The 25098-nt window shown below is 43.5% G+C and overlaps 1 protein-coding gene across 2 annotated transcripts in view; it reads left to right on the forward strand.

Moving 5' to 3' along the window:
* Positions 1 to 356: 356 nt before the first annotated feature.
* Plce1 (phospholipase C epsilon 1) overlaps positions 357 to 25098 on the forward strand; it is a 307054-nt gene continuing 282312 nt past the window's right edge. For both annotated transcript variants that reach the window (XM_036168280.1, XM_036168287.1), the window contains exon 1: positions 357 to 725. The gene's annotated coding sequence lies outside the window, so the exon portion shown is untranslated. The remainder of the gene's footprint in view (positions 726 to 25098) is intronic.

Genomic DNA, 25098 nt, shown 5'->3' on the forward strand with positions numbered 1-25098 from the left:
ACAGTGCCAAGTCTCGCTGCTGACACCAATTAGGAAACCTTGGTCAAGTCACTTAATAACCTCGGCCTGGGTTTCCGGGTCTGTCACCCAGAGATGGTCTGCAGGAGGGGAGGCAGTGCAAGAGGTCCTCCGCCACCGAGGTGTGAAGAGTTCCCTCTCTCCCAGGAGCAGGGTGACCCGGCATAGCTGTCGCCAGCTCCCTCCTGGGCCTGAGCCAGAGAGTGGCTCCTGGGCGCCTTAGCCAAGGGGGCCAGGCGAGGGTCGCCTGGACTGCCAGGGCGGGATGGCAGGGTGGTGGGGGCGGGCCCCGTCCGGCAGAGTCGGGGGCGGGCCAGGCACTAGCCGCTCCCCTGGTCGCCCAGCGGCCCACGGAGGCGCTCGCGGCCTCTCACCCCGCGGGCGAGTTCTGGGAAAGCCCGGCCCAGGGCGGGGGCCCGCGCCGCCCCGCTCTGCTCGCTCCGGGCAGCGCGCACTGCTGGGGCGAAGGACGCGCGGGCTGCGCCCGAGTGCGGGCGGGCGGGCAGTGGGCTCGAGCGGTGAACAGCGGCGGCGCGCCCCGCCGGGCTCCCGGGCATTTGCCTTCCTCCTGCGCGCTCCTGGGCATCGGCGGTGCGGCTGACACTCCAAAGCCAGAACTCCCCACGCCTCTTGCGACGCGCGCGTGGACGAGGTCCCCGAGGGACACGGCACTTGGGGCCCGCCGCACGACTGGCTGGAGATCTAAGGTGAGCGAGCCTGCAGCTCTGCCGCTGGGTCCCCAAGGACCGTGGACCCGGAGAGCTGGCCTGGGTGCTCTCGGGGCTGGAGTCGCGCCCAGCAGCAGCCTGACTTCTTGTACCTGGTGGCCCAGCGGCTCCCGCCTCCCCGGGGCCAGCCCAGGCAGCCATCCCTCGGGGAATGCGAGGCTGGAGGTCACCCATTTCATGCTGTGTGTGTTGTGTGGAAGTGGCCAACACAAAGAAAAGTAGTCCTTTTCAAGTGGCAGGACTCAGCACATTATTTCAAGGAAAGTTCTCAGACTTTGTTTCCGGAGAGATTTATATGCAGAGTCCTAGGAAATACAGTACAGGACCCCCCTCACACTTACTGGTGACTTCAAGAAGGACTATCTATGCCTTTTCTTCAAAGTTCTTCTAGATAACCAAGATACACACAGTTTTTTAGCGATGGTCCATGCTAAGTGCATAGTGTAAATACGCTCCCCGCCTACATTAAAGCCAAGGCACACTTGGTTCAATGGACTGAATCAATTAGTATAAGTATTATCCATCATTAAATGATTTCAGTGTTATTTAAAAAAATAATCTCTTAATATACTAGAGCTGACTTTGCTAAAAACTTTTTTTTCTTTTTCTTTCTTTCTTTCTTTCTTTCTTTTTTTTTTTTTTTTTTGGTACATAAGTTCACAATCTCATCAACATTGGTGGGTTTCCTTGACTTTCTTGAAGAAGCCCCCTGCAGGGGCCGGGTGAAGCCAAGGCCACAAATAGGCACAGCTAAACCCAGGAACATTGGAATCCCGGAGGAATAGCTGAACACCAGTCTAGGGAGTGGTTGCAGGTGGTTCCGTAGATGCCAGTACCGGTTCCTAGTTGTCAATGTAGGAAGAGCTGTCCCTCAGTTACTGCACATAACTGTGGCTTTTCTGAAGAATGCCTGGCAATATACTCTAGACCAGCAATTCTCAACCTATAGGTTGCAACCCCTTTGGGGCCGACAGACCCTTTCACAGGGCTTGCCTACGACCATTGGAAAACACAGATATTTATGAGTTGTAACAGTAGCAAAATTATAGTTATGAAGTAGCAACAAAAATAATTTTATGATTTTTGGGGGGGTCACTACAGCATGAGGAACTGTATTAAAGGATCACAGCATTAGGAAGGTTGAGAAGCACTGCTATGGAATATGTTTTTTCTTCTTCCTCACTGATTTCCCCCAGTCTCCCCAGTGGCCATTCTGAAAACTAACCAGCGTTCACTCTCAAGTTTATTGTCCCAGCCTGGAACAGCCAGCATTCTCCTCTTTAATTCCATAGCCTCTTACCTCAGTGGACCTGTGAGATTTGTGTAGATGTCTCTCTTTTTTTCCCCACCCAAGGTATCTGCTGTGACTTTCCTGGTCTGACACTTACACCTGGAAGGCTCTGTAGAAATAATTATGGGCAGGTTTTAAATGTTAAGACTTTGGTTTGTACAAAGCAAAGCTCTGGTTTGGAGGAGTTAGGGTAACCAAAGGGATTTAGGGAAGCATTTACCATCAGCATATCCTTCACTTACAGCCCCTCAAGGGCGATTTGCTTTGTGCTTAGGAATGCCTCCTGGTCATCTTTGGCTCCAAACCAGGTAAGAGGGGAAATTAAGCTGGAGGGTCATTCTTCCCTAGTCCTTCTAGTAAGACAAGTTCCTTGATGCATTCCAGATTTGACCTTTGTTATAAAAAATTCCACACTTAAGCATATGGGGGTGAAGCTAGAGTCCAATGAAGGTTGTTGTTTTTCTTTTTCTATTGGAATGGTTCTTGGTTACATGTTTCTTTGGCCTTTCATCCTATACTTGATGACATTTGTTTGCTGTGTGTAGATTGCTACAAATTTCTAAAGGAATGAAGGAAAATTGAAACAATGAGAAGTTTTGTAAGTAGAGGGGACATTTTCATAAAGCGTGGCTGTTCTCCAGGTATGTGTGTGTTGGCAGTCCCAGCCTTCCACGAGCAGCCTGCATGGGACAACTGCTTCAGTCCTGGCTCCTACACTTTCCCTTGGGGGCCACAAGTGATGGAAGGCACAGAGGGGACTTAGAAAAGCATGTAGCTTTGTGAACCTTGGGTGGGGAAGACAAGAGTTGTGCATTGATGGGATGGGGAATGGAAACAGGAGGAAAGATATATCAAAGTGCACCAGCTGTGAGGCCTGGCAAGGAAGCTTAGAGTCTTCAGCATCCCCTTTGCTTCCTGGATGCAGAGTTCAGGCTTGTTAATTCAATGCTAATTCAGTTGAGGTATGGCTTAAGTAGGTTTTCATGGGTCAGATTGGGAGCATAGCTCTCTATGGCTGTATTGTCAATATGGTAGCCACTAGCCACATATGATTAAGTTTAAATGAGTTAAAATAAATGAAATTAACCACATCTAAATGCCTGGATGCTTCATGTGGCCATATACACAGGGTGCAAATCCAGGGCATTGCCGTCATCATCTCAGAAAGTCCTGCCCCAGAAAATTGTTTCCACAGAGTTAATCTCTAAAGGGAACTGGTTTGCAAATGAAATCTTTAAAGTTTCCTGTTTCTAGCCCCCTTCCCAGTCTATGTTGATGAAAATAACACTGGACAGTGTTCCACACACTTCATCTGTTAATGTATTTCATTCTTATAGCATTGGGCAGAAATGCTAGCTATCTGACCCCTTACCTGAAGCCTTCTGTGGATTTATAGGTTTGGCAACAAAACTTGGTCTAGCCTGATGTAACTTTGCAATACTCTCTCCACAGATATTCATATGTATTCATTTCAGAAACAATGGGGAGCATGTTATGTAGTATTGGGCATGTGTACTCTTTATGTGGAGACAATTAAGATGACTTTTACTTGTCATGGCTGGTTTCTCAGTTTCTGCTGAGGAATGTATACTTCTGTTATTAAGTCCATTTTGAAGATGGGAAAACAGAGGTAATGGAAGATTAATGTGCTTTAAAGCCACACAGCCAAGACTAATCAAAGAAGATTGGCTCCAGAATCCATTCTCTTGACCACTGTGCTGTCCTGCCTCTGACTCTGAGCTCATGATCCATACAAGCAGCTAGATGAAGTTTAATCACTTTAATTCAGCTCACTGGATAAGGCTGGGGCTAAAGTGTTTAGTGGTTGAGGTTTGAAAGCTTTGCCTACCCAAGCTATCTCACTAGGCATACACAGCCATCATGTAGCTTGCCCCTTCCCTCCTTCGGCCAGCCAGACTTGGACTGTAGCCATTGGCTGTGTGAGACTGGAAAGAGAACAGGTCATTTTTGGATATTTAGGGATAGTAGAGATACAGCTGGACTCCGTTGAAACCTGTGGAACCAGGGACTTGTTAGCTAGAGACAGGAACAGCCTCCTTCTATCTCCTTACCCCCATGAAACCTCAGGTGGCTTCTTCTTGGCTTTTTGGCAACCCCAAAGTTTCTCTTTTGCATGAGGGCATGTTCTGAGTGCTCTGCCATCTGTGTGTTCCCTTTACCAAGGACTCTGCAGGACCCTTTCTTGAGCCAAGGAACATGAGTACCTCTTGTCTTGAAGTCTCCTAATGGTCTTTGTGTCTTTTCCTACCAGGTAGCATGGCTTAAAGGGTAGGTTCAGATACTCTTTTGGTCAATGAACCAAGCTTACCAGAGTATACTCAAGTCTTGCCCCCAGCCAGTTCTGTAACCTTGGACAAACAATTGCTTTGTAAGATAATTAAAGATAAAGCCTCCAGTTAGATGATTCACCCAAAGCAAGTTGCCCAGGCACTGACATAACATATACTAACTATTCCACAAGTTAGCTACCTGCATGATTGTTTCTTCACTGTGAAAGTCTGTAGTTTGGGGTTTGGGAGGTATATGTGGGAGGTCAAGGATACTCAAGGGTGAGTCCCTGGAACCTGTGGCTATATCACTTTTTATGACCAAATGGAGTCTGCAGCTATGTTTAAAGTAAGACGTTATCCTGGATTTCTGTGTAGGTTCAGTCTAATCACACAGCCCCTATAAGAGGGAGATGGAGGGCCAGAATTTGTAGAGAGGTATTTTGCATGATGTAAAAAGAGATAAAGGTAAAACACCAGCCTAGCACGTATGAGGCTCTGGGTTTGGTCCTCAGCCTGAAGGGTAGAAAAAAGGCAAGAGAAGGACTTCTTTCCTAGAGTCTGCTGAAGGGAACAGCCTTGTCACCTTGTCGCCTTGTCACCAGTTGGAGACTTCTGACCTCCAGGGCTGTCCCGTAACAAGTTAGTGTTATTTAATTCAGTCAGTATGTAGTCATTTGTCACAGCAGCTTGGGGACCAGAATGCAGCTGGAAGAGAACACGGAGAGTCCTTCAGGGTGAGGTTGAAGCTACCCAAGTGAGAGAGCAATGAGCCGGCCTTTGCCGAGAATGTTGCCTGAGCCACTGCCTCTGAGTACTCTGTGTTTTAAAGAGCTGAGCCTGCCCTCCTGTGTGTTCTCATCTGTATGCTACAGGAGCAGACAGAAGTCTGAGGCTCTCAGAGGTTAAGTATTGCCCAGGCTCCCACTGCTCGTGCATGTACAGCTGTGTGGTGGGTGCATGTCTCTTGGAACCCCACGATCCCCAAAGCAGGCATCTCTGGATGCCTGAAGCCTTCCTCTTTGAATGGCATGCTTCTGCGGGTAAGGGAAAGGCAGTGTTTGATTTGGTGAGAAGGGCCATGTAGCTGCCCCCCCCCCCCCGCCATGCGCTCCCCCACTTCAAATATTGATTATTGAAGTCTTGGTAAGTTCTTGTCAGTGTGTGACAAGCTGCAGCCTGAAGAACAGGCTGGGTGAGCAGAGCCTGCATGCACCCCTGCTCCCAACCCCTGTTCCTGCTGAACCTCCCTCCTCACCACAGGTGCCCTGGCGCCCTCTGGCCTGGCTCTGTGTCCCACCTCTGCCTGTTTATTGGATTTGCCTATTCCTGACTCTCCTTCCAGCCCCAAATTCCACTTTCCCTGATCCCTCTGCCACTCAGACTGGAGCTGTTTAGTGTCAGAGCAGGGATCAGGGTCTCTTAGGTCCTTCATGACAGTGAGTAGGAGTATCTTTGTTATTTCTTTTGGTTTTTGTTGATGATGGTCAGTGTTCTGCCAGGGCTTCTTTTGAGTCCAAAGTGTCTAATTCTGGGAGACAATCATTTGGATGATTTGTTTTTATTTTTTATATTTTTAGAACAGTGTTCCAGGAGGGTTTGGAGCCTCAGTCTGGTGAATGAGGTGCTAGCCATGGAGATCTCAGCATTTCATTCTGCTTCTCTTGAGTAGGCCCACGTTTACTTGCTTTATATATTGGGGCTCTGCCTTGTATTTCACATGACAGGAAGCATTAATGTGGCGGGGGAATTACATCCTAAGTAAAGACAGACTATGTGCGATCTTTAATGCACAGATTTAAATGGGAAAGAAATGTAACTCTGGATTTTCCCTCGTTATTATATTCTATAAGTCTGGGCTCTGGAGGCAGGCTGCTTATACTGTTTATATCCTGGCTCTACTGCTAATAATTGGTGTGGCCGTCCCCCTGCAAGATATGCAGTCAGAATGCCTGAGTGTACACAGTGGAGGGTGACGGTATTACTTATATAATAGGTTGTGAAATTGAATGGGATAAATTCATTCAAAAGTAAGAATTCAACACATATTAGCCAGTGTGAGGTTTTTTTGTTTGTTTGTTTTTGTTTTTTTTGTCTTGTCTTGTTTTGTTTTTCGAGACAGGGTTTCTCTATGTAGCCCTGGCTGTCCTGGAACTCACTATGTAGACCAGGCTGGCCTCGAATTCACAGAGATCCACCTGCCTCTGTCTTCCAAGTGCTGGGATTAAAGGTGTGCACCGCCACTGCCTGGCTACCATGAGCTTTTTTTATACCCAGTGGTATGGCAGGAAACTAGTTTAACTTCTTCTTTTCACTGCAGTGATTCAGGACTGTTTCCTAGGGGCTCAGTAGCTAGACCTGCCTGACATCTCTGAGTCTCATGTTCTGCCCAGAAGCAGAATGGCTGCCGCTTGCAGAGGCTACCGGACATTTCTTCTTCTCCCTCCTGAGCCAGCAGGGTACAGGATGACAGTCACAGCCCTTCCCCACCCCCTGCAACCTCAACCCATATTCTGCTCCAGATTCAGAACATAATATAAACTCTGCCCTCTGGCTGTAAGGTGTAATATGCCCTGTCCCCTACCGCACACACACCCCCATGGCAGTATCTCTTCATTGAGGTTGTAAGTACTGGTGTGAAATCAGAGTACCTAGGGAAACAAAACACAGTAGCCCAATCCTGACAGGGCTAGTAGACAGTACTGGCCAGCTGGTGTCAGCCAGACTCGAACCTGTTATATCTCTCTACTTGATAGTGACACTGTTGTGATCAGGTTATATAGGCTCTGTACCCATCACTCATGATGACTACAGAAGGTCTCCTTCAGAGGAACTGTCTATGGGTGCACCCACATCCAGAAGTCAGCTGGCATTTGTGTATTTTTATTTCTTGACAGCTAGCTACATTGTAATAATTAAACAGTGGGGTTTCTTTATTCTGAATTAGAGAGGAGGCAGAAGCAAGGAGAGACTCTGTTTCGATGACTTCATTGTAAGTTTAAACTATATAATATTACCGAGTATGGAAAATCCAGGGAGTGGAAAGAAAATCATTTGGGAAAAACACATGTGACCCAGTGCATGCAATACACATCTGGGATTAAAGTATCATGTAACACACTTTAATTTGGATATCACTGGACTTGCTTCAAAAGCTGTCATTTCTAAAGAAAGCATCAGTTCATTTGTTATTCTACACGAGTACAGACCTCATTGGTGAACAGCCTTTTACCAGTGAAACGTTTGCTTGGAAGAATTGCAGTGTTCCCATCAGCCTGTTTTGTCCATCTCTGGGAGGTGGATAATAGTCACAGAAGTGAAAGACTCTTGGCATGAAATTTTGTCCCCACTTCTTCACTCCCAAAGGCAGAATGAATTCAGAGGACAAGGCAGAGCCTGAGTTCTTTGTTAGCTGCTTAGGGTCTGGACTGATTCACTGCTCAGCAGGCTGGTTTATTCTGGCCTCTGCCTGGTTTACTGGTTTGAGGTTTTTCCTTCAGTTGTGGCTTGGGCATGATTTTAAAATTCACAGTGGTAGAGATTAGGAAAAGTAGAAGTCGTTGTGAAATAAATATGCTCCATTATGATTTGAATTGAGGATTGAGGATGTAGCTCAGCGCAAGCTCAGGCTTGCTTAGTGTGCACGAGGCCCCAGGTTTGATCCCTGGTACCATGGCAGACAGGGCCTGGCATTTGGATCTAGGAGAAGAAGACAGGAACTTGTAGAATCTGCATGAAATGCTACATATGTACAAGAAGCTTTCCAGTGATGAATTTCTGGAGGTTAATGCAGCAGCAGCAATCTGGCAACCAGTGACACCTCTTGAATCTAGTTTTATTTATTTATTTTTTTATTTTTGACTGCCCAGTGCTGGCTGAGAACGACTGGGGATTCTCCAATGTCAAGTCCTGGGATGGCTGACAGCAGGTGAAGAGTGTCCACATCCCAGACAGGCAAACCCAGATCAAATTAGTTACAGAGGATGACAGAGTGTGCTTATTTCTAGCCATGTTGTACATTTCTGAAGAACTGTTACCATCCTAGCAATCATGTCTTAAAGTATGTCACCTGTTTAAGTGTTAAAGCAATCTTTAATACAAATGTCATTTTAACAACTGAAATTCTATGTCTTATCTTTGTCGGGAGGTATACAGGGTGTTATGTATGCATATGCATGCATGTGAGTGGGAGGCTGCTAGTTGATGCTGGGTGAACACCCCCCCCCCCCCCCCCCCCGCAGTCCCTGTCCATCTTATCTTTGATTTAGGGTCTCTTACTGAACCTGGAGCTCATTGATTCAGCTAGGTTGGCTGACCAGCCAGCTCCAGGGTTCAGCTTGTCTCTCCCTCCCCAGCTCTGGGATTACAAGCACATGCCACTGCCATTGGCTTTTATTACAGGGTTCCAGGGATTCACCTCAGGTCCTCTTGCTTGTACAGCAAGTACTTTCCCGACTGAGCTATCCTCCCAGGCCTTATATCTTATCCTTTAATTATTAATGCACACATTGTACATCTGTTCATGATTTACTCTCTGAGCTGTGCCATACAGTAATTTGGAATTGAAGACTGGAAAGGAGAGGCATCCGAACTTGGCCCTCTTTCTTGAGTGTTGAAGGAACTGGACTACTGGGAAACTCAACAATTTGTCCAAAGCCTCCTACCTGAGGAGAGATAGAGTTAGACTTTTGCTTTCCAAATCAGAATTGAGACCACCCTGTGACTATATCACATTGAATTCTAGAAGCTAGATTCCTTGCATCACATTCTGTCATAGAGAGAGCCCCATTATCATTAAATAGTTTCAAACCTTGAAGTGGTTCTGGCTTCATATTAGCCCCCTTTTACTCATTTTGGACACTAAATCTAGGCCTCTTACTCTGTTACATTCTCTATCACTAAACGACATACTATGCTTATTTTGAGATAAGGCCTTGCCGTACAGTCCTGTTGATCTCAAAATTATTATTCTCCTGCTTATGCCTCCTGAGTAGCTGAGATTACAGGGAGTAGCTGATTTATAGGTGTACTCCACCATGGCCAGCCTCTCCATGTGCTGGCTCCCTAGAAGGTGTCTACACCCCCACTGTTGGGTGTTTGTGGCTAATCTCCACTTGATCTCTGTGTAACTATTGACCAAATTTCTAGTTTTCATCCCTCCCTCCCTTCTTCCCTCCCTTTCTCCCCCTTTCTTTTGGGTACTGGGATTAAACCCAAGGCCTTGTATATCATAGGCAAAACTCTGCCATGGATCACATTCTCCCACAATTTTTATTAGTATTAACTTTTCATTTTATGGTAGGATCTTTCTAAGTAGCCCAGGCTGGCTCATACTCTTGGGCTTAAACAATCCTACTGCCTCAGCCTTCCAGGCTATACAGTGTACACCACCATGCTTAGCTCCTAGTTCTCTCTTTAGCTTACAAAGTCCTAGAGGTGGAATTAATGGTTCAAAAGGTACTTTTAAAAAGAGACTCCCAATAGGTGTTGTCAAAAATGCTTCCTAAAACTGTCATAACCAAGCATGATGATTCACCCCTGTTGTCTTAGGTACCCAAGAGATCATGGTAGGAAGGTTGCTTAAACCCTGAAGTTTGCAGCCAACCTGGACAACATAATGAGACCCCATCTCAGAAGAAAAAAACAGTACCAATTTTCAGCTCTATTAATAATATATAAGAATGGTCTTTCCAAGTGATGTTTCAGTGACAGATTCAAGTCTCTTATTGTTAACCTTTGCCAAAGCTTGGTATTTTATAGTTTCAAAGTGCATTTGTCTAATAGTAATAAAGGGCATTTTATCTATTTTACCACCAGTTTGCTTTTTTAGCTACTTAATGATGTTTTTTGCTCTGTGTCCTTGGTCTTCTCTCTTTTTCTCTCCCTTCCACAGTCAACCCCCCTCACCATAACCATATTTTTAGCAGGTATTTCCCTGTGTTTCTCATCTTCAACTATCATTTTTCTTGATTACTGGATACTGCAAGTTCAAAAGATGGATAACTTGGGGAAAAAAACTCACCTAGAGTTCTACACTAATGCTGCTAACATTCAGTGGTTTTAGGGGGCTTCTTTTTCTCCAGTTGGGCTAATGCTGCTGTATGCCATAGTGAACATCCTCAGTTAACATCATCTATCACTATGGAACAGATGATGTCTATCCCTACTATGTGGCTCTACAGGTAAATGTAAGAATACGTATTTTAAATGCTTATGGTGCTTCATTTTGTTTTTATGATGCTTTAAAATATTTATTATTAGCTGGGCATGGGGGTGCATGCCTTTAATCCCAACACTTAGCAGGCAGAGGCAGCCTGCTGTGAGTTTGAGGCCAGCCTGGTCTATAGAGCACATTCCAGGACAACCAGGGGTATACAGAGAAACCCTGTCTCTAAAAACAATAAACTAATAAACAAACAAACAAACAAACAAATATTTATTTATTATTGGTGTGTGTGTGTGTAGGTCAGAGGCTGCTCCCTCGTTCCTTCTTGGGTTTTGGGGATTGAACTCACCGTCACCAGACTTTTTCAGCAAGGCCTTTTCCTGATGAGCCATTTTGACAGCCCATGATAGTTTTTAACTTAATGAAAAGTTTACCATTTGTATTGCCAGATCTCTGTTCCTTGATGATTATTTTTTCATATACTCATCTTTCAGATATTATTTTTTTGATTAAAAATTGCATTATTTCCCTCCTCCCATTCCTTCCTCTAATCCCTCCCAAGCACCCACCCCAGCCCCTCTGTCCCTCTCAAAATCATGGCCTCTTTTTGTTTATTATTTCTCTCTCTCTCTCTCTCTCTCTCTCTCACACACACACACACACACACACACACACACACACACACACACACACACACAACTAAATATATGAATACAACTTGCCCAGTTGATTGAGTTTTCCCTGTATGTATCTGGTTTTAGGGCTGACCTCTTGGCTAGCCGACTGGGAGCTCATCCCTGAGGAAGACTGTTCCCCGCTGCTCCCAGCATTCCTTTGCTATTGTCTATGGATGGCCGCATGGGGCCCCAGGAGATTTCTCTCTTCCATGTCAGTTAGCATGTCTGTTGGCGCTGTACTTCTTCAGGTCTTGTTTAGGCAGCTTTCTAGTTGAGTTATCACAGATGTAGCGTCTCTGTCACTCCTAAGAGACACACTCTCACAGCAGATTTCCTGACCCTTTAATGCTCACAACCTTCCCATCCCCCTCTGTCACTATGTCCCATGAGCCTTTGATGTAAGAGTTATGTTGTAGATATCGCCAGCTGTGTCCAGACAACCCATAATCACTTGTTGTTTGCTTTTTTTTTTTTTTTAAGTGTAAATGCATTTTTATTTTGTGAGATTTTATAAAATAATTACACCATTTCCCTCATCTTTTTCTGCCATCCAGGGCATCTGAGACTTGACTGGACTGGGGAAGGGAGGAAATGAAAAAAGAACAGTCACACAGACACATGTACAGAAAAGCTGGGGTCAAGTGGGCTATGCATGCTCTGATGGAGCCTTACCAACTAACTGACAACCAGGGACCTCAGCAGTGCATTATGTACAGCAGGTGGGGAGCAGTACGTCTCTGTAGGAGGTCTCTGGAAGGAAGCAGCAGATATGAACAAACGTACATACAGACACACAAATAAAAGGAATACTTAGCTAAAATTTTTGCAGTATTATTTATTGCCTAACCCTGAATGATTCCTAATCACATATTGTATACTTTAAAAATCAGCTTAGGTATGAGGTGTCTGTCCTTTGACTTTTTAATGTACTTTTAGTTGGCCTTATAATATTTGTTAATATCTCCCAGGGAAAATTCTTGTACTTATTCAAACAGTCCATATTCCTCCTTGTATAGTCTTATAATTAACTTATATTAACTTTTGAGACAGTTGCCAAAATCTTAGACATTTTTCGAAATTCTGGTTGGGAGTATAATAAATTTATATATTAATTCAGAATTTCTCATAGTTGGTTCTTCTGTCCTGGCATGGTTTTTTTTACTTCTCAAAGTTTTCTTATCTGTCACTTGAGCTCTTCATATAAATCCCATCTTTCTTACTCATAGTTTTGAAATGTGTTAATATTTTTTCAACTCTAATTTTTTATTTTTCTTTATTCTTAAGAATTTCATATGTGGACTCAATGAAATTGGACATGCCCTTATTTTCCTCTTCTGACTCCCTCCACACCCCACATATCCCTCTTCAAACTTTGCCTTCTTGAAATATATTAGTACTTTTTACTTAATCAACTTAATTTTATAGTAGATTTTCCTCAGCCTTGTAGGTAAAGAATTATGTTATCATCAGGTTCTTATTTCTTTTTTACAAAAATTTCAGCATATTAATAACTAAAGGTGAAAACATTGGGCCTCTTTATATTAGTCCTGAGTTTGAATAAATGTCTTTTGTGTTTAATAGTGAGTTTGACATTGGCTTTTGGCTTAAAATAGTTTAAATCCTTTGAAAAAGTAGTATCATATTCCAGATTATTTTTAATGAGAAAGAACTGAATTTAGTCAAATGCCTTCAGATGATTTATGCATTTTCATATTTCATCTCCTGCCACATTGTGTCTTGTTAACAAATGTCCTACTGGTCAACCGTATCTGCAGCCAAGTGGAGGCAGTTGGTTATCATTTTGTTAATTCATTATGTCTCCAATGCAGAGATGCTAATCTAGAGCCCTTTTAGGTTTCATTTTGCAGTCAAACAAAAATAGCTCTAATAGAGCCATGGTCACCACAGGTCAGAATTAAAATTAGCCCAGGGCTCCTGAGTGTGCATAGACTGAATTCCAGGAGATCCCTAGTACTTCTCTAAAAGGGCAGGCAGCTTCAGATGTGGCCAGAAGCTGGGCCTCTGCTTCTGGGGGAGGCAGGTGGGATCATGCAGCCATGCTGTGGCTTGTGCTTTTTTTTTTTTTTTAAAGAAGTTTTGGTTAATCGAGGGTAATCTCTAAATTTGCCTGCCTGTGAGATGAAAATGGGATTTCTTCCCCTCCCCCTCTTTTTTTGATGACACCCTTTCTCTCTAATTGTCACAAGATAAGCAGCATCAGAACTTTACCATTAGCTGATTAGACACCATCCTTGAAGCATGGAGAGCTGCTGAGGCACTAGATTTGAAAAATGGAGTATGCGCCTCCTTCACTGGAGTGAGAAGGCATTAAAAACAGGGCAGCAAACCTGGGCAACAAATTTGGGCCAGAACATTACCTTAGAATCTACCACCAGCCAAATTCAGTGTCAAAGTTTAGTTTAGATGAAAAGTCTTTAAGAATGTGTTCCTAAGACACATAGAAAGGAGAAGCTATGAAACTTAAAAAATTGAATGTCTGCATCTATAGATATGAGAAACTGACCTCAACATTTGGCTGCTCTGTGGCATCTTTGTAAATGAGCTGAGGAGAATCTGAAGGCAACCTTAAGGAGTGGGCTGGTTGCCTCTTCTCTCCATCTTCTTCACATATCCTTGCCACTTGTATTCTACTTATTTTTTTAAAACTATGATGAGAAAATATCCTCACTCATTCAATACTTGGGTATTCAGTGGTCATTTTGAGTCCCTGCTATGTGTCAGGTACTAGATGGACATGCCAACTGATAGGGATCATGGTGAGTAAGACCCTCCTATCTTTTGCCAACCCAAAGTGAACCTGAGCCAGTTGAGAATACTAGAGAGGATATGACAATTTCTTATGAAATAAGATAACCGAGTGTCTTTCCTTTCTCAGTACTTCAGATATTTTTTGCTTATGGAAGAGTCATACATAGAGCATAAGAAGAGAGGAATCATTTATAAATTGTAAATTTTTGGTAATGTTTTGTCAAAGGGGCTTGACTAAATCCCTGTGTCTTGACTCATGGGAAAGACATTTCTATTACTATTATTTTCTATTATAAAGCATTTCCACTCTCACTTTTTCTTTCTGAAGACTTTTTTTTTTCAGTTTGAAGGATTCTGAAGGTAATAGCTGATTGGAACTGAGCAGCATCTTCCAACACATAAAAGTAGACTGCGTAAGGAGAGGGGACTGCTTACCTTGTGCTAGTTCTCTTTAGCACAGAGGCTTGTGGGAAGCCTTGGGTGAATGCCCAGGTTGTCAGGTGCTATGGTATGAGGAAGCTGTGCAGGTTCATGTGGAGTAACTAGTTCTCATAAATACTTCATTATTGATTTATTGCTTTGTTACTCTTTGTAATAGAGCACTACTGGTTTGAATAATAATGGCCCCCATAGGTTTATATTTGAACATGTAGTCACCGGAGAATGGAACTGTTTGAAAGGATTAGGAGGACTAGGGGGTGTGGCCTTGTTGGTGGAAGTATGTCACTGAGGGTGGGCTTTGAGGTTTTAAAACCTAGCCCACTGCCTCTCTTTCTGACTGTGGATCAGAATGTAGCTCTTAGCTACTACTCTAGTGCCCTGAGTGCTGTCATGCCCCACCCCCACCATGATGATAATGGACCAAATCTCTGAAACTGTAAGCAAGCCCCCAAATAAATGCTTTTTTAAAAATGTGAGTTGCTCTGTAGAGCAACAGAACAATGACTAAGACAAGTACTTTGGGTGCCTGAAACAAAGATCCTCAGTAAATTCTTGCTTAATTATACAAGTGGCGATCCCTGCATATTCTACCTCCTAAATATCTCTCTAGTCAGGCAGGCCTATATCTGATCCAGCTCTGTAGTTTATTGACCCCATGAAGCTATTTTAAAAATTATTTTGAGATAGTAACTAATTTACAAATCAAGCTAGTTTTAATCTATATGCATCTGTCTCTGAATTAGTAGAATGGGTATAGTTATAATATCTGGGTCTTGGGATCTTAGGGTTGTGTTGAGACTAAGTGAAATAGAGTATGTAAAATTTACTATAGTGTTTAACACAGTGTGGTCCATTGTTATAAAAGTAAGACCCACCTTGGGGTATGGAACTTCATCAGCAGAGCTTAGGGGGTATGCGCTTTATTTTTTGAGAAGGCGGGGATCTGTGAAAGGTCCAACTATATGCCATAAAAACCATATGCTCTGCAGTTATAATATGGGTTCCCATGAAAACCCAACCACTTAATGGCTTTGAGACTTTTCAAAAATTGCCTAGTGATTTTCAACCTCAGTCCCAAAACAGCTAAAACTGGGGCAACAGTACCTATTACTAGGGCTTATTATAAGGTAGAGAATGGCATCTGTGTTAGCTACCTTTCTGTTGCTTGATAGAATACCCTGACAAGAAGCAACTTAGGGTAGAAGGGGGTTATTAGCATACAGTCCTTAGAGGACGCAGTCCATCATGGCAGGGAAGTCATGACAACAGGAACAGGAGCCAGCTTGGCAACCAGGAAGCAGAGAGATTGCATTTCATCCAGGTACAGGAAACAGAGAAACAGGAGGTGGGCTAGGCTCTAAAGTCACAAAGCCCACCCTCACTGAAACACTATCTCAACAGGGCTTTATCTCTCAAAAGTTCCACAGTCTTCCCCAACAGCATGCCACCACTGAGAACCAAGTGTTCAAGTGCTCAGCCTATGGAGGACATTTTTCTTCAAACCACCACAGCATCTAAAAACTTTTTTTCTTTTTCATTTTTTTTTTTTTTGGTCATTTTCTTTATTCTAGTGAAACACTTCCAGGTTGCCTGTGTCCAAAGTCTTGTTCTTGGCCAGCTGAGACATTTTCATCAGACACTCAGTTGAGGTGTAAAGTCGTATTTCCCAATGTGTCCTCAACTGGGGAGATAACTAATAAAAGAGGTGGTAGAATGACGTCAGTGGGCTGGAACGTTGGTCCTTCATCCAGGAAGATATTTAGTAGGTGTATCAAAGCAGCCAAGAGCAGGAGACCACTTGAAGGAAGTCTAGTCCATGGCTTCTTAAACTGTGAGTCACGGTCCCATATGGGTCACATAACAGAGTGCAGGAGTAACAAAAATTTGGCCACAATAAAAGGGTTTTGAACATTCAACAACTATAAATTAATTTAAAATCAAATTTATAACGGATCTAAGGTATTCCTGGCAGTGTTTGCCCGTGTGTAACCTCAGCATAGCCTTAGGCCTGAGCACACAGTACTTGTACTTTGCACTGGATATGCCCTCACACCACACACCACCGATCAATAGTGTCAACTCAGCTATAACTCATCGTGTTACAGATTGCTACGTTTTTACTGCATATGCAAAGCTTGATCCTTTTATGGAAGTATTATTATTATCATTTTGTTTTAGTTTTTTGAGACAGGGTTTCTCTGGGTAGCCCTAGCTGTCTTGGAACTCACTCTGTAGACCAGGTTAGCCCCAACTCAGAAGCCCACCTGTCTCTGCCTCCTGTTTGCTTCGATTAAAGGTGTGCAGTACCATTGCCAGGCAGGAATATTGTCTAAAGAAAAGAAAAACTTTCAATATTTCCCTACTGTCTTTCCTCAGTATGTAAATATCAAATTTGTATACCTTTGGACTGTGTTATTGTAGAATGTTTGATTTTAAATATTGCTGTTTGAATTGCTGATTTGAGATTGACTAAGAAAAAGTTAAATGAATTTTAGCTTGAGATCAGGATAAAATTGTTAGTTTTATGCGGCAGCACTGTTATTTATTAAGCAGGTCTGTTTACTGTGTGAGAAAAGCCACAAGGCATAGCAAAACCCACTATAAGGGTTTATTAAGAGAAGGAACAGAGGGGAATGTGCTTAGGCCTATGGACACAATCTGCACAATGCAGGGAGAGAGAAGAAGGAGGAGGAGGAGAAGGAGGAGGAGGAGGGAGAGGAGGGAAGGGTCTGCGACCCACTTTTTATATATTCCCCTGCACAGCGCATATGGGCTCACATAGCTATATGCCACGCATGCACATAGATTGCGTGATCACGCTGCACACAAATTACGTGACCATGCAATGCACAGATTTGTAGGATGTAAGACCCCGGGACGACCAAGCCTCCAGCCTGGCTACTGGACAGCACATGTGTGGCCATGTAGATGAGAGAGTAGCCAGCAATTCCAACAAGGATTTCCTACAATATCTGAAATGGCTCTAAACAAGCTTCTGCCATTATGAAATATGTAAGATGTGTGTGTATGAAGCATTATTCTCAGCATTAGTGATTATAAGAGCAAAATACCAGTTAACTCCAAAAATTGTTGAAGATGCTCTATGTCCTGTAATATCCAATACTTGGCTAATATTGAATTCTTTGTGCAAAACTAATATATGAACATCCATCTCATGTGTATGCAAATTTGGTTTAATCTTTACTAAATGGTAAACTTGAATGTGTCCCAAATCATTTCTTTCTTTGACTGATTTGTATGCCAGTTTGATATATATATATATATACCTGAGATCTTGTGGAAATTTCTTAGGTAAAAAAGGATCATGAATGGAAGTGCTTAGGAAGCCCTGGTCTCGTGTGAAAAGAATGTGTCCCGGGGTGGGGTCATTGGCAACAGAAAGCAGTTAACAATGGGAAAAACCTTTTAGATAAATCTGAGGGTGACAATTAGCAAAGTATTTGGGAATGGGGACATAGATAAAGAAGGGCCAAAGATGACGGGAAGTGTTTCTCTGGAGTCCTGGGGGAAGGGTGCCAGTAGAGAGGAGTGAAGAAGTTGGGGGAAGAACCGAATCCTGAGAGCAGGGACTCTGGCTTTGTGCCGCATGCGGGCTCTACTGGCAGGAAGTTGGGGAGTGAGGACTGCTGGAGGGAGAGGCTGTTTCTGGAAAGAGGCATTTGGGAGTCATCCGTGAAGGTGATAGTTGAAGCCGTGTGTGGGAGTGGATGGGTGGTGCAGGAGTGGCCCTGCTCTTTGCAGTCATTAGCGATGTTGGCCTTCGCTTGAGATAAAAAGGATAAACAAATGCTTGCAGAAGTAGGAAACCATTCTGCTGCCTTCCCAGTTCTGTGTAACTCACTAAAACCAAGCTCTGCAGGAGAAACAGTTCATACAAGAATTTCAGGGGTCAAAAAATCATACTCCTGATTTATTTTTAGTCACAGAACAATATGCGAGTGTATTCTTATTCATAAAGAATATAAACATTATACATAGCACAACAGTCTCAATTTAATCCTTACCACATCCTGGTTTCTTTTTCAAGTGTGGCTACTGTGCTGCCATTTGGTGGGCATTCTTAAGGACTTCTCTATGCATTTATATTGGTGTGCACGCATACGCATAAAGATACACTTTTGGCTTTCATGTAGTTGTATTTTGTAATGTGTTTATCGTGTATTTTGCTCTTCAGTTTATTATATTTTAGAGGGTGACAGTCCTGAGATGCAGCTCAGAGAGTTGGCAACGTGTTTGACTTGTGTGCTGACTTGTTTTATGTCAACTTGACATGGGCTAGAATCATCTGAAAGTGAGAAAATGTCTCAATAAGATTCTGCATTTTCTTGATTAGTGATTGACATCGGGAGGGCCCAGTCCATTGTAGGTGGGGTCATGCCTGGGCTGGTGGTCCTGGGTTCAATAAGAAAGCAGGCTGAGTAAGCCGATAAAGAGCACCTCGCCGTGGCCTATGAATCAGCTCCTCCCTCCAGTTTGCTGTCTGAGTTCCTGTCTTGATTTCCTTCAGTGACGAACAGTGATGTGGAAATGGAAACCAAATAAACACATGTTGCTTTTAGTCAGGATGTTTCACACAATAGACAAAACTGACTAAAATTACCTAGCATGTGCAAAGCTGTTGATTTGATTTCTCTACATGACAAAACAGTAAATAGATGTATAAAAAAATGAAATAAAAGGAATTTTAAAGGTAAATTTATCCAGTCTCAAGTTGTTAAAACAACAAAACCTGCCATGCTGGGTATGAATGTGCCATTGTATTTACTTACTTCCCTATGGGTGGAATACACCTCATTCCCAATGGTTTTACTCCTTCTTTCTACAGGAATTCATTCCCAGCTGACTGCAGAGCAGGTCACTGTGGAAAAGAGGAAGGCAGGAGTTTATAAGATACCTGGGGTAAAAAGAAGCACACAGGAAGAAAGGAGATGGGCAGTGTCACTTTTTGAGGTTGCTGAAGGAGCTGAAAGAAAGATATATGCCTTTGAGGATGCAGAAATAATAGAAGGGAGAGGCTGGACAATTTGTGTTGGTTTTACAGTGTACAAACATGAATGATTGAGATGGACCCTAATTATTACCTCTCTACATCTTAGACCCATCGCATCTAAGGGTCCAACTACTAATATGCCATCAACTTTTGTTTGTTTGTCTAGTTCTCTATTCGTGGCCTGTCCCAACCCAAGTCCTCCCTGCTAGCAGTCTAGTGAACTCTGATTTGCCTTAGCATCCTTTGCTTCTATTCTAGACAAACTCCATCACCCTCTGGACTGCTAGACTAATGAATGGGCCCTTTGTCTGCATAGCCTCCACAGATGTGTGTGTGTGTGTGTGTGTGTGTGTGTGTGTGTGTGTGTGTGTGTGTCTGCCACAGCCTGCAGGAGAGTGTGTAGTGCTTACATCTCCAGTTGCATGTTCCAACCCTTTGCTCTGCCTAAGGCTTCTCCCCACAGCATGCTGGGTACTCTGGCAATAAATGCCCAATGCTTTCAGTGCTCAGTGCTCTCCTTCTTAGGGTAGGGTGCTCACTGATCCTCATTCCACTTCCCTCTATGTTGTAACCTCAGGTGAGGTGTGGATCACTCTAGACAGTCCTCTGTGCTTGCCCTGGGTCAGATTCCCTGTGTTGAATTGAGTTTTCTGTTTCAGGCATGTCTCCCCATTGCACAATCTCTTTTTGGGCTGAGCCCAAAACGTAGTGCAGACTGTGGCCTCAGTTCATACTTGTTGAACACTGCTGACCGGGGACAGCGAGCATCTTTGTGGCCTTCCTCTAGGTTTGTCCTCCTAGCAGATCCCTGACTTCAAAAGCACAGCTTGCTATATTTTGAGGCCCACATTGAGAAAGCTCCCTCCCTGGCTACTGTGTGAGTTTCATTCTGTTTGGACGGTCTGCAGGTAGATAGTGTTCTCTGTCTAGAAAAGGTGGCGAAGCAAGGAGAAGACACATCCCGTGGCAAAGTCAAAGAGAGAGACCTCCAAGGCACATGGGGTTTGGCAAACGGCCCTTCTTTCTCCTGAAGCACAATGATCCTATTGCTGTGTGGCCTCTTTCCCCTCACCAGCACCTCAGTGTACTCAGTCTCATCCAGCCTTCCCTGTGAATCACTCTGTTAAGTAGAAAGCTCTCATTATACAAAATACAACAGCTTTGGCTGCTTGGTTTGTTTACTCTACAAGCAGCCATTGAACTTTTGGAGGAAGTCCTGGTTCTAGACAAGGCAATCAAGTAAGTGACCCGCATGTAAATAAATAATTCCCGGTGGTGGCATGCACCAGGAACACGCAGGCAGAGTGAGGCTGTAGACACTTGTGGGTTGGTGGGGAGGGGCTGCTTTCCCAGCAGGCAAAGCGCTTCTGAGATGACAGTTGAGTAGAGGTCAGAGGATGAGATGGAGTGAGCCAGCTGATGCCCAGGGGTATGGCTAAGGTCCCAGGATACAAGCTGCAACTGGAGCCCTGAAGAGAGCTTGTCCCCAGCATCCTTTACTGCTCTTCTCTTCTATCTTTACCATGTTCATGGACACCCACAAGTTGTGTCAAAGACAAGATTTGGATTTATCTAACACTTGAGGTAGGCAAAGCCTTGGAAGCTCTTACTAAACATAGACCCCAGACTCTGATTTTGGGTATGTCCAGACAGTCTGGAATGAGGGTGCCACTTGGGGGACTCATGTGGCTTTACTTGTGTTATGGTGCCTTCCTTGACCCCTTGAGGTTAAATTTCTCTCTTTCCAAGTCATCAAAGGTATCTCAGAGACACCTTTCCCAATGTAGTTACTAAAAGATTAGTATCCTGACATTTTTTTCTAAGTGTGGCAAAATAAGTAAAACTTAACCTTTTAGCTTTTTAGAAATATTCAGTTTGGTGGCATGCATATATTCGTGTTATTGTTCAGTTATAGTCATGTAATATCCACGTACTGTTCCCCCACCCCCATCCTTCCCTGTCTCCTTGTCTTTCCTTCCTTCATTATAGCCCAGGCTGGCCTGCAACTCTAGATTCAAACTCACAGTAATCCTCCTGCCTCAGCCAGCTGAGTACTGGGATTATAGGTATGAGCCACCATTCACAGCACCCTTAACATTCATCATCCAAACTGAAATTCTGTACCCATTAAACAACAGCTCCCTGCCATTTTTTTAAGCCCACGTGAGTGGTGGATAATGATGGAACAACTGTTATTTATGAAGCCTCTTCCCTGATGGCAGAGCCTCCTAGTGCCCAGAGTCATGTCCTCCAGTACAACCTGAAGAACACTAGAGTGAGGATCATCTGGTGGCAGTAATGGTGAGGAGTGGGAGCCTGCTACAAGTCTTCCTTCCTCTGCCTCAACCAGGCTCTCTTGGGTTCCAGCCACGCCAATTCCTCTACAAACTGTGCCTGATGTAAATGTGAGGGTCACTGGTCTCAGGTGTGTGGGAAGAACAGTGGGGAAGATGATTCATCCTGTAAGGAGGTGGTAACCCAGAACAGGCTGCTCCAGGAGGCACTGCCTGGATTTGACTGTCCACTTTAGCCTTTGTGGGTAGCTACATGACTCCAATTTGCTCAGTCTCTCTACACTTCAGTCTTCCTGCCAGTTGGAAATTCTAGTAGTGATGTTGCCTGTGAAGGATGAATAAGATCAAACACGTAAGGTACTTATCATGATACTTTATGAGGAGTGAAGTTGTTTTGCAGAGAATATTATTTAATTTTTTTTCATTTTGTTGCCTTTTTAGTTAGCATACACAGTTCATTATAACAGTTTCACACATGTGTAGTATGTAGTATTATGCCTTATTCCCTTCCCTCTGTCCTCCACTGTCTCCCTACCCACTTGGGTTAATCCCTTTCTTCTCCCCAAGTAGTCCATCCTTCTGCTTCCATATATTCCTTTACCCTCTCCTCTTCCTTTCTCCCCACTTCCTTCAGACTTCTTCTCCTTCAGGTCACACACACACACACACACACACACACACACACACACACGAGAAAGCATGGCATTTTGTCATTTTTGATTTAGTTACTTTCTCATTGCTGTGACCAAACTTCCAACACAAAACAGTTTGAAGTGGAAAGGATTGTTCTGTTTTGCAGTTGAAGGGAATCATTCCATCATGGACCGGAAGGCACAGCAGGAACAGGAGGTTAGCTAGTTACATTGCACCCACACTCAGGGCCTTAACAGGAAATGGGGTTGAGCCATAGAGCATCAAGTCTCTGGCCACCCATTTCCCAAAGTGAGGTTCCACCTCCTAAAAATTTTCAGCCTTCTCAAATAGTACTCCCACCTGGGAACCAAGTGCAAACACACCAGCTGATGGAGGACATTTCACATTCACACCACAACACCAAATCTGTTTTGTTTGGTCATCATAATGCTCTCTAGCTCCATTAATTTTCCTGTTGAACAAAATTCCATCATGTATATGTACCATATTTTCTTTATTCATCTGTTGATGGGCATCTGCATGCTTGTCCATCTTGGTGTGATGAATAGTGCAGCAGTCATCACAGATGTGCAACCATCTCTTGTTGTGCCAACTTGGGAGTCCTTCAGATATATACCCAGGAATGGTATAGTGGGGTCATATGGCAGTTATATTTGGGGTTTTTTGAGAAACACTCATATTGTTGGTCATAGTGATTACACCAGTTTATATTCCCATTAGCAATGTGTAAGGGGCTCCCTTCCTCCACATCCTTGTCAGCATGTGTTGTCTTTGTTTTTTTCTTTCTCTGTCTCTCTCTTTTTATCTATCATATGTATTAGTCACTTTTCTGTTGTTGTGATAAAATACCATGACCAAAAGCAGGGAGGTAACAAAAGGGATTGTTTTAGTCTGTGATTCAAGAGGGATAGAGTCTGTCATGGCAAGGAAGGAATGAAAGCAGTCAGTGATTGCATGTAGCAGAAGCAAAAAGCTGACTGATTACATTTTCATCTGCATACAGGAAGCAGGTAGGAAGAAAGGTCAGGCTACAAAACACCAAAGTCTGCCCCAGTGATCCACCTCCTCCAGTAAGGCTCCACATCCTAAAGGTTCCATAACTTTCTGGAACAAGTAGTGACCACTAAGTGGGACTGAGTGTTCAAATCCATGAGCCTATGGGAGGCATTTCTCATTCAGAACACCACATTGTGTGTATATGAGTGTGTGTGTGTGTGTGTGTGTGTGTGTGTGTGTGTGTGTGTGTACACATGTGCATGTAGGTGTACTCTCCACGTTTTTTGAGACACAGTCTCTCACTGAATGTAGAGCTCATCAAAGTGTTAGATTGTCTGGCCAGTTAGCCCTGTGGGTCTTTCTGTCTCCGTTTCCCCAGTGGAGACAGCCAAAATTAATAGTTGTCTATGACCACACTCAGCTCTGTAAGTGGCCATGGTGGATCTGAATTCAGGTCCTCATACTTGCTCAGAAGGTGTTTCCCCACAGGATCATTTTCCTAACCCCTGTTGCTAATTTTATTTTAATGATACACATTTGACTAGAGTGAAGTAGAATTTCAATGTCATTGTTTGCTTGTTTTAGACAGGGTTTCTTTGTGTTACAGCCCTTGGCTGTCCTGGAACTCGCTCTGTAAACCAGGCTGGCCTTGAATTTACAGAGACCTGCCTGCCTCTGCCTCTTGAGGTGTGCACCACTACTGCTTGGCTAGAATCTCAATGTCATTTTAAATTTGTGTTTTCTTGGAGATTAAGGATGCTGTATACATTTTCAAATATGTACTGGCTATTTGTATTTCTTCCTTTGATAACCATTTATTCAGTTCATTAACTAATTTATTAAAACTGTGGAAAGACTTCCCATGAATATGGATTAGAAGAATTAATATTGTGAAAATGACCATATTATCAAAAACAATCTACAGATTCAGTGCAAACCCCATGAAAAAATCTCCATGACTTTCTTCACAGAACCTGAGATAACTACCCCAAATTTTTTGTGGAATCATTAAAGACTCTGAATAATCAAAGCAATCCTAAGCAGAGAGTTATCACAACACAATTTAAGATCAGTTTTAAATTACACTGTAGAGTGATAGTAACAAAACCAGTATGGCACTGATCTAGAAATGGACACATAGAACAATAGAATAGAATTGAGGACCCAAAGAATACACTTACCCAGGTATCTAATCCTCAACAAGGGTGTTAAAAACTTACATTGGAGAAAAGATAGCCTCTTCAATGAATGATGCCACAAAAGATGGTTGGTTATCCATATGTAGAAACCAGATTTGTATCTCTCACCCTGAGCAGGGCAGCAGGTAAAGTCATTCATTGCTGTAGAAAAAAGATATGCCTACCGTTCAGAGGGTAGAGTGCTTTTTGTTTTGAAGGATACTTTTTATTCTTTGAGAATTTCATACACGCATATAATGTATTTTGATTGTATTTCCCTTTAAACCTCCTCCAAATCCACCCTTTATCCCTCCCAACTTCACGTCCTGTTTTTGTTTGTTTTCCCTTCGTGATTAAGTTCAGTTTGTGCTGCCCATATACTCATGGGTGTGTGGCCATCCACTGACTCTCCCTCTCCAGGGTGCTTTTCTTAAAAGTCTTTCCAGAGACAGATTCAGGTGTGACTAGAAGTGGTGCCTCTATTGCTGGGCTGTGGAAAGTGAGGAATGAAATGGGTGCTGGCCTGTGCTCTGGACACCTGCTGCAGTCTCACTGGGAACAAGGACCTTCAGTGTTGTCTGAGAATG

Source organism: Onychomys torridus, chromosome 1 (assembly GCF_903995425.1).
Source record: "Onychomys torridus chromosome 1, mOncTor1.1, whole genome shotgun sequence".
Lineage (NCBI taxonomy): Eukaryota > Metazoa > Chordata > Mammalia > Rodentia > Cricetidae > Onychomys > Onychomys torridus.